The following is a 14514-nucleotide window of genomic DNA, read 5'->3' on the forward strand; positions in this document are numbered from 1 at the left end:
CCTCTCCCGTTGCGGAGCACAGGCTCCGGACGCGCAGGCTCAGCGGCCATGGCTCACGGGCCCAGCTGCTCTGCGGCATGTGGGATCTTCCCGGACCGGGCCACGAACCCGCGTCCCCTGCATCGGCAGGCGGACTCTCAACCACTGAGCCACCAGGGAAGCCCCAGCCTATTGTTTTTTAATTGGGGTGGAAGTACTTTGCTTAAAGGTTCTTTGCTTTTTATGTTAGAGATTTCAGATATTTGTCAGATTTGTTGAAAATATTTAATGTTTGCTTTTTAATCATTCTTTTATAATTTTTATGTAGTTAAATCTATTTTTTGTGTCTTTTGTCATTTCTTCCATCACTTTTAAACTTAGAAATCTGCCACCAGGGATTAGATGAATGTCAGATGAATGCAGAGTGGAATATGGGCTCGCTTGGATTGGATGAATGTTGTGGGGTCGGATATGGGCAAGCTTATACACACCTCACCTGGCCCACCTTGCAGTGAGCTTTTGCACTGAGGGCCCTTGACACTAGAACTGTAAAAAGGCAAAGAGGCCTGTGTATTAGGCTCTATAAAAAGATGCACAGTCTTCCCTCAGTAACTGTGGGAGACTGGTTCCAGGACCCCCACGGATACCAAAATCCATAGATGCTCAAGTCTCCTATAACATGGCGTAGTATGGTCTGTCCTGTGGTTGGCGGAATCTGCAGACGCAGAACCCACGGATATGAAGGGCTGACTGTACAATGTAGAGGTGGTACCCACTGCCCATTCCACACCCCTTCCCCCTCACTCAGCACAGGCCAGCTTCTCCCAGGCCAGGTGCTCCCTTAGGATGGAAGTGGCTGGGGATGGGCCTTGCCCCTGGACCTCCTTTCCACTTGCTTGTTTTGTTGGGAGAAGTCCTCAGAGTTAAGTTGGTCCCCAGGTCATCCCTGAAACAAGAAGGTGGGTGCTAAGACCACCCCTGTTCCTGGCAGGGCCTTTATTTTCTTAACTGTGCCCTCCACTCCCCCTGATGTGCCAAGCCCCACACGTACTTGCTACCTGAAAGCATCCAGCATCTGCCCTGGGCTTTTCCATCTGAATCCAGGGCTGGCCTATCATTGCCTCACTTCTCAACAGTTAGTTTAGAGAATTGAGGTCTGATATGATGTTGATCCCACTATTTTATTTTGCTCAGGGGGATCGAAACAGTCTTCTGACTATGACAGAATTATCTCTGCTTCATTGCACATTTAAATGAAAACGTACTACTCGGCCATAAAGGTAGACAGCATGCTTTGTTTTTGTTTTAATTTTTCTATTTCCAAAAGGAAAGAACAGTTACAACAGTTTGAGGACAATTCTCTGTTACCAGACTGACACTGCCCTTTTGCTCACCCTCTGCAGTGAGATAAAAACCCGGAGAACTTTAAGAAATCATTTATGGAATATTAATTTAGTTTTTCTCAGTATATAATCAGTATGGAATTAACTTGGGCACATTGTATGAGGATCTAAATTCATCCTGTTCCATGTTACTAACAAGATGACACAACCCAATTTATTTACTAAACTTCTTTCCCCACTGATGCCGGTGACTCCTACAGTACATACGAAAGATCATTTATGCTGCCTCATGCAAAAGAATGAAACTGGACCACATCTCACACTGTACCCAGAAGTTAACTAACAAGAGATTAAAGGCTTGAATGTAAGACCAGAAACCATAAAACTCTTAGAAGAAAACATAGGTGGTAAATAACTGCCTTGACATTGCTCTTGGCAATAATTTTTTGGACCTGACTCCAAAGGCAATGGCAAAGGAAGCAAAAATAAACAAATGAGGCTACATCAAACTAAAAAGCTTTTGCACAGTGAAGGAAAAACCATCAACAAAATTAAAAGGCAAGCTATGATTGGGAAAAGATGTTTGCAAATCCTATGTCCGATAGTGGGCTAATATCTAAAATATATAAAGAACTCATACATTCCATAACAACAACAAAAAAACAGTTTGATTGAAAAATGGGCAGGGACTCTGAATAGACATTTTTCCAAAGAAGATATACAGATGGCCAACAGGCACATAAAAAGGTGCTCAGCACCACTAAAGATCAGGGAATTGCAAATCAAAACCACAGTGAGATATCATCTCTCACCTGTCAGAATGCCTGTTATCAAAAAGACAACAAGTGTTGGAAAGGTTGTGGAGAAAAGGGACCCCTCATACTCTGTTGGTGGGAATGTAAATTAGCGCAGCCACTATGGAAAGCAGTATGGAGGTTCCTCAGAACAATTAAAAATAGAACTACCATGTGATCTAGCTATCCTGCTTCTGGGTGTTTATCTGAAGAAAACGAAAGCACTAATTCAGACAGATATATGCACCTCTGTTTATTGCAGCATTCTTTACAGTAGCCAAGATATGGAAATAATATGTGTCCCTTGATGGATGAATTGATAAAGAAGATGTGGTATATATATGTGTGTGTGTGTGTGTGTGTGTGTGTGTGTGTGTGTGTGTGTGTGTGTATACAATGGAATATTATTCAGCCATAAAAAAGAATGAAATCTTGTCATTTGCGACAACATGGATGGACCTAGAGGGCATTATGCTAACTGAAATAAGTCAGACGGAGAAAGACATACCATATAATTTCACTTATATGTGGAATCTAAAGAACAAAACAAACTATAAAACAAAACCAAACTCATAGATACAGTGAACACATTGCTATATAGTTATCCAAAGGGAAAGGGGTTGGGGGGTGGGCGAAAAAGGTGAAGGGGGGGTCAGTTGTGATGGGTAGTAACTAGACTTACTGTGATGATCACTTTGTAGTGTATACAAATACTGAATTATAATGTTGTACACCTGAAACTAATATAATGTTATATACCAAATTTACCTAAAAAAAAAAAAACATTTATGCTGGTACCTCACCACAGTGCATAAAAGTACACTAGCGGCATGTGGGATCTTAGTTCCCCGACCAGGGATCGAACCCGTGCCCCCTGCACTGGAAGTGCAGAGTCTTAACCACTGGACTGCCAGGGAAGTCCCCACGTTTTTAATCTCTATATTGTTTTCCAGAGATCTGCCTTTTCTTGTCCCAGCAACATACCCTTTTATTCATTATAAATATTTTCATATTGATAATGCTGGTCTGTTTTAATTACTCATAGTAAAAGATTTTCTTACATCGGGATAGGGATTGGAATCGCATCAGTCTTAAATTTAATTTGGGAAGATTTTGATAATTTAATTTCTTCGATCTTCCTCTCTGGAATAAAACCCTAAGCTCCATTGTTCCAAATTTCTTGTTAAATCTCTCAAAACAGTATTGCAGTTGTCTTTATATAGGTCATTTGTATTTCTTAAGGCCTTCTTAAGTGTTATATAGCTTTTGAGGCCACCGTGTAAATAATGTTTAAAATCATATTTTAGAATGCTTATTGCTGGAATGTAGGAAAGTAAGTGATTTTTATTTATTCATCTTATACCTAGCCACTTTATTAAATGCTTATCTTTCACATTTGTTTTTTTTAAACATGTTAAATCATTCCATATTTAAAGATTATCTTGTTCTTTTCAATATTAGCTCCCTTTTCTACATCTCTGATTTCCCCACTGCTTTTCCTGGGTACCCTATTTCATATTCAACACCCCTCTCTTATTTTATACCTTCTTCCCTATTTTGTCTTTTCCCCTAGTTCTTAACACTCTTTGACATACTATATATTTCCTTTAAAGAAAATCAACTTATTTATGGTATCCCAGTAGGATGTAAGCTCCTTGAGGGTAGGGACTTTTGTTCATCTTCACCACTGTATCCATAGGAGGGGCATCCAGCATTATGCCTCTGCAAATATTTGTTCAATGAATGGACTTGCATTAGTTTGGAACTCCAGATTGTAACTAATCTGAGTTCAGAGATGTGAAACTTTTAAAGTTCCCTTCTCTCTTCTCTTTCTTTTACCCTTTCTTTGTTGGAATGATGGAAAGAAATTATTGGGTTGGCCCAAAAGTTCATTCGGTTTTAAGTAAAAATAGAAGACACATTTTTCATTTTCACCAAGAGCTTTATTGAACGACATATTCATGAACTGCACAAACTTTTTGGCCAAGCCAATACTCCTTGAGTAGCTACAGTTGATTCTCATGATTTGCCGTGCTTGTTAGTAACGACAGTTACGTGCTTTATAAAGTCCCTGTGAACATGGGATTTGCCAGTACACTGGGCTCCTCCATATCCATGGGTTCTGTATCCACAGAGTCAACCAACTGCAGATGGAAAATATTGAGGGGCGGGGAGTGGGTGCAGAATTCCAGCAAGTTTCCAAAAGCAAAACGTGAGTTTGCCTTGTACCAGCAACCCTTTACATAGCATTTACGTTGTATTTACAACTCTTTGTGCTGCACTTACATTGTATTAGGTGTTAGGTATTAGAGGTAACCTAGAGATGACTTAAAGTTTACAGGAGGAGATGCCTAGCTTGTACGCAAATACGTGCCGTTTTACATTAAGGACTTGCGCATCAGCAGATTTCGGTATCCGAGGGAGGTCCTGGAATCCACTCCCACACCCCACCCTCCAGGATACTGAGGGATGGCTGTACTGAACCATTTCCTAGGGGAAACGTAGAGTTTAGAATTGTGAGCCTCTTGTCACAGTACATAACCTCGTTTTATGTGTGTTTCTGTTCAGAGACACCTTATTTAATACCCAATATTGATTCATTAACGTTGAAGGCATGCCAGCGGCACTATAAACTCACGCCTGAAGGAAGCTAATGTAACACACGTGTTTTCTGCCCCAGTAGCCTTCTCAGCTTAGGGCCACTAGGCAGCCCTCCAGCACCGTGTTTGGGGCTATTTTAAACAGCTAAATCACCAACAAAAAGCACAAAAATGATAAAGTATGGCACTAAATAGACGGGAAAAGTCACACTTGTTTGCAGTATGGGAGCTGAAACAGCAAGGAAGAACGTGCTCTTGTTCAGTCTCAGCTGGGTACGTGCTAGTTGGATGATTCAGTTGTCTCTGTGTGTGTCCTTGAATGACCACGAAGTCCCCTGGGTATTGATTTTGGGGGTCAGAAAAGAATTTTAGTGAGTAGGAGAATTCGCAAATACGGGATCTGTGAATGATGAGGATCAAATGTAGTTTCGTGTAATGCGACTGTAAGGTCTCTTCTAAATGGGAGCATCCTTCCCGAGTCAGGTTTCGGTCTGAATGACTTGCTGGTGGCCAGCAGCTCTGCAGCTGTGAGTTCTGGGTCTTAGCGTCACCCACTGTTTTTGACCTCGTCACTTTCTTCTCCTGCCTTTGCCTCATGTCTCTGTGGAGCCCAGGCTCTCCCTGTGGTCACATTCTTCCCTAGGTACTAAATTCTTTCTCTTTGTTGGGACCCTCTGCCCTTGCATAGTCAGAGTTTCACTCTGGGGTCTCTTTTGAAGTTCCTTTGAGCCGCCTTTCTTCTTAGCATCCCGGGACCACAGACGTAGCCTTTGAATCTCAAACTGTTTTAAATCTGCTTTCCTGAAGTTCGGGTTCTAAAAAGGAGGCACACATCTCAATCACCTGTGGGGTTTCATAAACTATGGTGCCCCCAGCCTCACCCCAGACCCGGAGTCAGCATTGGCAAGGGGTGTAGTCTCTGTATGGGCCGGTTATAGACGTTCCACAGGTGATTCAGATCTGTGTGGGGGAGGGTTTTGAGGGCTCTGGTAAAGATGACAGCAATTAAAACCGATAACCGTCCAAACCACCACCATGAACATTAGGCTCCTTATTAAGCTCTTTGTGTGTTTTTGTTGTTGTTGTTGTTGTTTTTGCGGTACGTGGGCCTCTCACTGCTGTGGCCTCTCCTGTTGCGGAGCACAGGCTCCGGACGCGCAGGCTCAGCGGCCATGGCTCACGGGCCCAGCCGCTCCGCGGCATGTGGGATCTTCCCGGACCGGGACACGAACCTGTGTCCCCTGCATCGGCAGGCAGACTCTCAACCACTCCGCCACCAGGGAAGCCCTAACAAGCTCCTTTGTGATGCTGATATCGCTGTACCTTCCTTCCTTTTTTGGACTGAGCCATCGCAATTAAAAAATCTATTAGGTATGAAATAAGCTACAAGGATTTATTGCTCAACACGGGAAATGTAGGCAGTATTTTACAATAAGTATAAATGGAGTATAATCTTTAATACAAAAGAAAAAAGTTTATATGGCATGGTCCATTTGGTTCCCATTACTTTCACCTGACGAGTTAATTCACTTTGTCACACTTGTGCATTAAGTCCACAGAAGCACATGTTCTCAATGAGTCTTTTAAACTTTTGAGGGAGAACTTGTCATTGGATTGAGTCCAGCCCCAAGTTTCTATAATTTTAAGAATATGGCTCTAGATAATTGGTCACTCCTGTGTCTTCTTGCTCACCTGTCATTCTTCCTGAATCTATAATAGATGAAATACCCAGAGTTGTAGTTAGTGATCTATGTAGCTCATAAGATTTTTATCCTCCCTCCAATAATAGAGCCTAGGTGAGAAGACGTTGCAAGGAGTACAACTATTTTAACACTGTTTTTAACATACCAGAGGCAATGCACTTCCTCTAAGAAAGCAGGATGCTTTCTTATGGACAAATGCTATTAAGTTTTCGCTTAGGTATGCCTTGTCTGTACAATAGATGAACGCCTTCCCAAGTTGGACAACAACGTAATTGCATGAGGGCAGCCTGCTATTTTTAAAGGAGCCCTGTAGCAAGCCATCCTCGTAAAGTGAACAGTGACACCGCATTTATAATTCTAGATTTTCACATTTTCCTTAAAATGAAATATGCCTTCAGGTTAGAGCAGTAATCTCTAAACAGTCTTCATGCTGCTACAGTTAACTTACCTGAAGACAGTAATTTCTAGTAATTCTAGTAACTCTAGTAATTTCCAAATCATCTGAGTCATTTCTCCTAGAATTTATGACAGGACCTCAAAGGAAAAAAAAAATAGTTCAAGATTTTTCCACATGTTTCAGGGAATCTTAGAATTCCCCCGATAGTTTCCTGGTCTTAGGGAAACTTTTGCAGTTGTGCGGTTAGACTGGAAGTGGTTTGTGCTGTTCCTGAATTTGTTGTTATTCTAAGTTTGTGTGTTTATTTTTTTTCTCAATGCAGTTACTCCCCTGCAACTGTCTTTATAGTTATGCATTTGCTTCCAAGTACCCTTTCACACTCAGGAGTGTGGTCTGTTTTGCCACCTTCTAGAGGAGGGTAGGTTGTAGCTCCCTCTTATCCACACAAGCAGCAAACACCATCCAGTATCAAAAAGAATAATTTGATTGATGTGCTCATAACCATCATGACAGAAGTACTCCTCTATTTATAATGATTATGATTTATTGTTTTGGCCATCCTTGTAGCATGTTATTTGAAAATGTGATAGTATTCAGTTGGTATATGGGTTATTTATTTATTTTTTATTATTTTTGTCTGTGTTGGGCCTTCGTTTCTGTGCAAGGGCTTTCTCCAGTTGCGGTGAGTGGGGGCCACTCTTCATCGCAGTGCACGGGCCTCTCACTGTCGCGGCCTCTCCCGTTGTGGAGCACAGGCTCCAGACGTGCAGGCTCAGTAGTTGTGGCTCATGGGCCTAGTTGCTCCGTGGCATGTGGGATCTTCCCAGACCGGGGCACAAACCGGTGTCCCCTGCATTGGCAGGTGGATTCTTAACCACTGTGCCACCAGGGAAGCCCCGGTATATTCAATTAACCTGAGAATACACATTTGAGGCCAGTTCATTTTGAAGGGCTTGCCAGAAAGTCACATTATTTAAGACTAAACTTCCTTTGCTTTACTTAACAATTTTTAATACTTATTGTAGTAATTATATAATAATATTATATTTAATTATATATAACATTACTTTTATATATTATGTAATTTAATTATATAATATTAAAATATAAACATTATATATTAACACATAATTGTATAATGCTTTTATTCTTATGTTTCAAAATTTTATTGACTATACTAGCCCAGTTATCTTCCATGTGAATTTATGGAATCAATTTTCAAGTCAAATAAAATCTTAGTAGCTGGGATTAGAATAATAAATTAAATATTTATTATTGAGCTTGGGAAGAACTTTCTTATTTACTAATAGGCCAATTGGCTTGTGTCTCTAATTGGTGCAGATCTCATTTGTATCTTTCAGTAATTTTTTTTTCTTCATGTGAATTTTACATATTTCTTGGTCCTTTTTTTCTTAGCTATGTTCTGTTCAGTTTTGTTTTTGTTATTGAGAATACATCTTTATTATATTGTTTATTAATTTTATAGGGTAAATTATTGGTTACTGAATACTTATTTTATAACCTGCCATTTTAAGAGTTATTATGGTCTCCTGCTTAATTCTCTTACGTTTTTGAGTTCAGTTTTAAGCAAATAATGGTCAGTTTCTCTCCTTCCTGATAATGGAAGCTCTTATTTCTTTTACTTGTTTTGTTTACCAATGTTAAATACAGTTGTGATAGGAGCTTTACCCATGATTTTAATGGGAATGCCTGTATTAGTTCACCTTAAGTTTGCTGTTGGCTTGTTAGTCTTAAACTAAGACTAGGAATGTTCTTCTGGTCCTAGTTTGCTGTATTTTAAAAACTGGAAATGAATATCAGATGCCTTTTAAAAATGACTGAGATCATGTGATTTTCTTTTCACTAATTAATATGATTATATTAGTGCATTCATATTTTTAGGGGGACAAATCCTTGCTGATAGAAGTATATTTTATTTTATTATGTTTGTGGATTTCAAAAATACTATATTCCTAAGTGATACTGGCTGCAGTTTTTAGTTTTAGTTTCTGTGTTTGTGTGTGAATCAAATTTTTCTGTCAAGGTCACTAAATGTCATAAAATGACTGAGGGCATGTTCCTTTTTTTTTTTTTTTTTTTTTTTTAACTGCATCAGGAACATTTTATAAAGCTTCTGAGAGTATTCTTCAGCAGCCTTTTCAAATTCATCTACAGCGTTTGCTTAATTTGATGTTCTGAATTCTTATTAAGTCAATTGTGTTCACTTAAAAATTTCCAGAAAACCCTCTATTTCATTGAGAATTTTAAAATTGATTAATTCTTAAATAATTTCCTGTCATTTTTGAATTGCTGCCATATTTTTACCCTTTTTCATTCTTTATTGTATCTATTTTTGTTTTCTCATTATTTTCTTTAATTAGACCGTATAGAGGTTTGTCTGCTGGTGGTAGTTTTTGTTGATAGTAGTGTTTTTTAGAGAACCAGCTCTTGAATTCTACTGCTTTTCACCTTATTAATGCTGTGATTCTGTTTTACTTAGGTTTTATTTTGTTTTTTTCCTAACTTCTTGAATTGGATTTTTGGTGCATTTAATTTTATACTTTCTTGTTTAATAATAAAACTTTTAATAATTTTCTTATGATTATAGTTTTGGCCATATCTCTTCTAGAGCAGTCTATGTCGTATTATCATTACTGCTATTTTTGAACTAATTTATATTTTAATCTCTTTATCCACTTACCCAATAATTATTTAAGAGAGCTTTTTCTAAATGGCCGAGGGTTTCGTTTATGTGTTTATAATTTCTTTATAACTCTGTGATGAATATTTTGCATCTCCCTCTATCTCAAATTATAGGATAGGTTTGTAGAAGCAGGATTAGCAGGTCAAAGGTAAGAATATTTTCTGGACTTTTGATAGATATGGCCGGATTCTTTATTGGCCCTTTTGTCCATCAAGGGCAGCTATGCCTTTTATTGGTTGTAGCTATTAAAAGTCATTCCCCACAGATGCCAGGTCTCTGTAGACAAATAGTGAAGTGTTGAGTGTGGTCTCTGGTCCCCCAGTGATTTCTCCTTTTCCTGTGTGAGGACTCAGGGTTGAGGCCGCCAGGAAGCCCTTCCTATTCATCCTCCCATAGATGTGAGATGCCCAGACTCCTTGGTAGCTTAAGTAGGTAAGAATTCACAGTTCCCTCCACTCTCCAAATGCAAGCAGTCTCCAAGCATCCCTGTTGACACACAGAAGTGTACTGATGCTTGCTGAGCAACCAGGAAATGTCAGGCATTTTACGTATTTTGCCATCTTAAAATACCTCCATGCATTAAATAGAGTGCGGGTGAGGGAACCAAGACTCTGAGAGTGGAAGCAAGGGCAGAAGCCCGAGCCCCTTACCAGCCCCTCCACTCACCGGAAGTGCAGGTGGTGTTGCTGGGCCACTGCCCAAGTTCAGGAGGGAAGTTCTGAGGATACTTCTTTTGGGAAGTCATATGGGCTTCTCACCCATGAGGCAGTGTCTCCCTTCCCATCTGAGACCCTGCTTTTCCTTGCTGCAGGAGGGTCTTCTGGGGGCCTGTTGATTCCCCAGTTGATGAATACTTGGGAGGAAAGAGGGCCAAACTCCATCACACTCCCAAATGAACTTTACAATCTCACCATAGTAATTTATTGCACTCAGTCTATGCCAGTTCTCCATGTGGATTCCCCTGCCGAGTCCCCCCTGATGGAGGGCTGTTATCATCTCTGGTGTACAGATAAGGGAAGCAAGTATTAGTAGAAGGGCTAAGTGACTTGTCCAGGGTCATACCTCAGACAAGCCCTGGAGCCATGTGGGCTGACACTGGACTGCCCTTTTCTACAATATTATTCCTGACCACGAGAGGCCACGCTTTATGGATCATGATGGCTGTGACAGCTCTGAGATTCTGGCATATTTTCCAAACTACATAAAATTCCTGTGCAAAAAATTCTCTAATGGCAGCATCTCCTAACTTATGATATTGGGGTCCCGTATTTGCTTCTTTTTTTTTTCTTCTTTTTTTAACATCTTTATTGGGGTATAATTGCTTTACAATGGTGTGTTAGTTTCTGCTTTATAACAAAGTGAATCAGTTATACATATACATATGTTCCCATATCTCTTCCCTCTTGCGTCTCCCTCCCTCCCACCCTCCCTATCCCACCCCTCCAGGGGGTGACAGAGCACCGAGCTGATCTCCCTGTGCTATGCGGCTGCTTCCCACTAGCTATCTACCTTACGTTTGGTAGTGTATATATGTCCATGCCTCTCTCTCGCTTTGTCACAGCTCACCCTTCCCCCTCCCCATATCCTCAAGTCCGTTCTCTAGTAGGTCTGTGGCTTTATTCCTGTCTTACCCCTAGGTTCTTCATGACATTTTTTCCCTTAAATTCCATATATATGTGTTAGCATACGGTATTTGTTTTTCTCTTTCTCACTTACTTCACTCTGCATGACAGACTCTAGGTCTATCCACCTCATTACAAATAGCTCAATTTCGTTTCTTTTTATGGCTGAGTAATATTCCATTGTATATATGTGCCACATCTTCTTTATCCATTCATCCGACGACGGGCACTTAGGTTGTTTCCATCTCCGGGCTATTGTAAATAGAGCTGCAATGAACATTTTGGTACATGACTCTTTCTGAATTCTGGTTTCCTCAGGGTATATACCTAGTAGTGGGATTGCTGGGTCATATTAGCGGCCATGACTCACGGGCCCAGCCGCTCCGTGGCATGTGGGATCTTACCAGACCGGGGCACGAACCCGTGTCCCCTGAATCAGCAGGCGGACTCCCAACCACTGCGCCACCAGGGAAGCCCTGTTTCTAGATTTTTTGATGATGGCCATTCTGACTGGCGTGAGATGATATCTCATTGTAGTTTTGATTTGCATTTCTCTAATGATTAATGATGTTGAGCATTCTTTCATGTGTTTGTTGGCAGTCTGTATATCTTCTTTGGAGAAATGTCTATTTAGGTCTTCTGCCCATTTTTGGATTGGGTTGTTTGTTTTTTTGTTATTGAGCTGCATGAGCTGCTTGTAAATTTTGGAGATTAATCCTTTGTCAGTTGCTTCATTTGCAAATATTTTCTCCCATTCTGAGGGTTGTCTTTTGGTCTTGTTTATGGTTTCCTTTGCTGTGCAAAAGCTTTGAAGTTTCATTAGGTCCCATTTGTTTATTTTTGTTTTTATTTCCATTTCTCTAGGAGGTGGGTCAAAAAGGATCTTGCTGTGATTTATGTCATAGAGTGTTCTGCCTATGTTTTCCTCTAAGAGTTTGATAGTTTCTGGCCTTACATTTAGGTCTTTAATCCATTTTGAGCTTATTTTTGTGTATGGTGTTAGGGAGTGATCTAATCTCATACTTTTACATGTACCTGTCCAGTTTTCCCAGCACCACTTATTGAAGAGGCTGTCCTTTCTCCACTGTACATTCCTGCCTCCTTTATCAAAGATAAGGTGACCATATGTGTGTGGGTTTATCTCTGGGCTTTCTATCCTGTTCCATTGATCTGTCTTTCTCTTTTTGTGCCAGTACCATACTGTCTTGATTCCTGTAGCTTTGTAGTATAGTCTGAAGTCCTGGAGCCTGATTCCTCCAGCTCCGTTTTTTTTTTTGTTTTTTGTTTTTTTTTGCAGTACGCGGGCCTCTCACCGTTGTGGCCTCTCCCATTGCGGAGCACAGGCTCCGGACGTGCAGGCTCAGCGGCCATGGCTCACAGGCCCAGCTACTCCGCGGCATGTGGGATCCTCCCAGACTGGGGCACGAACCTGTGTCCCTTGCATCGGCAGGCGGACTCTCAACCACTGCGCCACCAGGGAAGCCCAGCTCCGTTTTTTGTTCTCAAGATTGCTTTGGCTATTCGGGGTCTTTTGTGCTTCCATACAAATTGTGGAATTTTTTGTTCTAGTTCTGTGAAAAATACCAGTGATAGTTTGATAGGGATTGCATTGAATCTGTAGATTGCTTTGGGTAGTAGAGTCATTTTCACAATGTTGACTCTTCTAATCCAAGAACATGGTATATCTCTCCACCTATTTGTATCATCTTTAATTGCTTTCATCAGTGTCTTATAATTTTCTGCATACAGGTCTTTTGTCTCCTTAGGTCGGTTTATTCCTAGGTATTTTATTCTTTTTGTTGAAATGGTAAATGGGAGTGTTTTCTTGATTTCATTTTCAGATTTTTCATCATTAGTGTATAGGAATGCCAGAGGTTTCTGTGCATTAATTTTGTATCCTGCTACTTTACCAAATTCATTGATTAGCTCTAGTAGCTTTCTGGTAGCATCTTTAGGATTCTGTAGAATAGAATCATGTCATCTGCAAACAGTGACAGCTTTACTTCTTCTTTTCCGATTTGGATTCCTTTTTATTTCCTTTTCTTCTCTGATTGCTGTGGCTAAAACTTCCAAAACTATGTTGAATAAGAGTGGTGAGAGTGGGCAACCTTGTCTTGTTCCTGACCTTAGTGGAAATGCTTTCAGTTTTTCGCCATTGAGGATGATGTTGGCTGTGGGCTTGTCATATACGGCCTTTATTATATTGAGGAAAGTTCCCTCTACACCTACTTTCTGCAGGGTTTTTATCATAAATGGGTGTTGAATTTTGTCAAAAGCTTTCTCTGCATCTATTGAGATGATCATATGGTTTTTCTCCTTCAATTTGTTAATATGGTTAATCACATTGATAGATTTGCGTATATTGAAGAATCCTTGCATTCCTGGAATAAACCCCACTTGATCATGGTGTATGATCCTTTTAATGTGCTGTTGGATTCTGTTTGCTAGTATTTTGTTGAGGATTTTTGCATCTATGTTCATCAGTGATATTGGCCTGTAGTTTTCTTTCTTTGTGACATCCTTGTCTGGTTTTGGTATCAAGGTGATGGTGGCCTCGTAGAATGAGTTTGGGAGTGTTCCTCCCTCTGCTATATTTTGGAAGAGTTTGAGAAGGATAGGTGTTAGCTCTTCTCTAAATGTTTGATAGAATTCACCTGTGAAGCCATCTGGTCCTGGGCTTTTGTTTGTTGGAAGATTTTTAATCACAGTTTCAATTTCAGTGTTTGTGATTGGTCTGTTCCTATTTTCTGTTTTTTCCTGATTTAGTCTTGGCAGGTTGTGCTTTTCTAAGAATTTGTCCATTTCTTCCAGGTTATCAATTTTATTGGCATGTAGTTGCTTGTAGTAATCTCTCATAATCTTTTGTATTTCTGCAGTGTCAGTTGTTACTTCTCCTTTTTCATTTCTGATTCTATTGATTTGAGTCTTCTCCCTTTTTTTCTTGATGAGTCTGGCTAATGGTTTATCTTGTGTCTTTTGGTGGGAGCATTTAGTCCATTTACATTTAAGGTAATTATCGATATGTATGTTCCTATTCCCATTTTCTAAATTGTTTTGGGTTCGTTATTATAGGACTTTTCCTTCTCTTGTGTTTTTGTCTAGAGAAGTTCCTTTAGCTTTGTTGTAGAGCTGTTTTGGTGGTGCTGAACTCTTGTCAGCTTTTGCTTGTCTGTAAAGGTTTTAATTTCTCCATCAAATCTGAATGAGATCCTTGCTGGGTAGAGTAATCTTGGTTGCAGGTTTTTCTCCTTCATCACTTTCAGTATGTCCTGCCACTCCCTTCTGGCTTGCAGAGTTTCTGCTGAAAGATCAGCTGTTAACCTTATGGGGATTCCCTTGTGTGTTATTTGTCGTTTTTCCCTTGCTGCTTTT

General features: G+C 40.2%; 1 protein-coding gene across 1 annotated transcript in view; it reads left to right on the forward strand.

The window, feature by feature from the left end:
• Positions 1-14514, forward strand: part of CDYL2 (chromodomain Y like 2) — a 191381-nt gene that overhangs the window by 34615 nt on the left and 142252 nt on the right. The window lies entirely within an intron of this gene.

This window comes from Lipotes vexillifer, unplaced genomic scaffold (assembly GCF_000442215.2).
Source record: "Lipotes vexillifer unplaced genomic scaffold, Lipotes_vexillifer_v1.1 scaffold443, whole genome shotgun sequence".
In the NCBI taxonomy this organism is placed as follows: Eukaryota; Metazoa; Chordata; class Mammalia; order Artiodactyla; family Lipotidae; genus Lipotes; species Lipotes vexillifer.